Raw genomic sequence first — 1,181 nt, 5'->3', positions numbered from 1 at the left:
TAGGTAGGAAGAATAACTTTAAGAGAAGTATAATACGTCTTGTGTATGGTTAATAGCGATAAATTGTTTACTTGGAAATTACTACAACAGTAGATTTTGTGTGTTATAAAAAATAAGAAATAATATGAGGTGATGTATATACGAAATTGCTTGATTTTAATATGTATATAATGTTGTGCATCATAGATATATACAAGCTCTATTTGTCAATTTAAAAAGGAAAAAACATGAAAGACTTTTACAATGAAAATTACAAAATACTGCTCAAAGAAATCAAAGATGACACAAACAAGTGGAAAAATATCCCATGCTCATGGACTGGAAGAATCAACATTGTGAAGATGTCCATCTTACCTAAGGCAATCTACAAATTCAATGCAATCCCCATCAAATTACCAGCAACATTCTTCTCAGACCTGGAAAAAACAACACAGGAATTCATATGGAAACACAAACGTATAAGAATAGCCAGAACAATCCTCAGCAAAAAACAAAACCAAGCAGGTGGTATCACATTACCAGACTTCAAACTTTACTATAAAGCTACAATCATCAAAACAGCTTGGTATTGGTACAGGAACAGGCATATAGATCAATGGAATAGAATTGACATTCCAGAAGCAAAACCTCAATTTCTCAACCAACTCATCTTCGACAAAGCCCCCACCACCACCACTGGGGAGAGGAGAACCTATTCAGTAAATGGTGCCGGGAAAACTGGCTGACCACATGCAGAAGATTGAAACAGGACCCCTATCTATCCCCATGCACAAAGGTTAACTCCAAATGGATCAGAGACCTAAATGTAAAACCGCAAACCATAAGAACCTTAGAAAAGGAAGGAAATACCCTCATGGAAATTGGAACTGGCATCCAATTCCTGAACAAAACCTGAAACCCACAGGTCATAAGAGAGAAGATAGACAAGTGGGACCTCATTAAACTGACAATTTTCTGCAAAGCCAAAGAAATCATCAAGAGAGCAGGGAGACAGCCCACAGACTGAGAAAAAGTATTTGCCAACTCCAGGTCTGACAAAGGCTTAACATCCTGGATCTACAAGGAACTCAAACATGCTGAAAAGAAAAAAACAAACAACCCCATTATAAAATGGGCAAAAGATATGAACAGACACTTCACAAAAGAAGACATCCAAGCAGCCAACAAACACATGAAGAAAT

The sequence above is a fragment of the Carlito syrichta genome, unplaced genomic scaffold (assembly GCF_000164805.1).
Source record: "Carlito syrichta isolate Samal-C Ts95f unplaced genomic scaffold, Tarsius_syrichta-2.0.1 Scaffold303723, whole genome shotgun sequence".
Classification (NCBI taxonomy): Eukaryota; Metazoa; Chordata; class Mammalia; order Primates; family Tarsiidae; genus Carlito; species Carlito syrichta.
Note: the sequence above shows the minus strand (reverse complement) of the source record.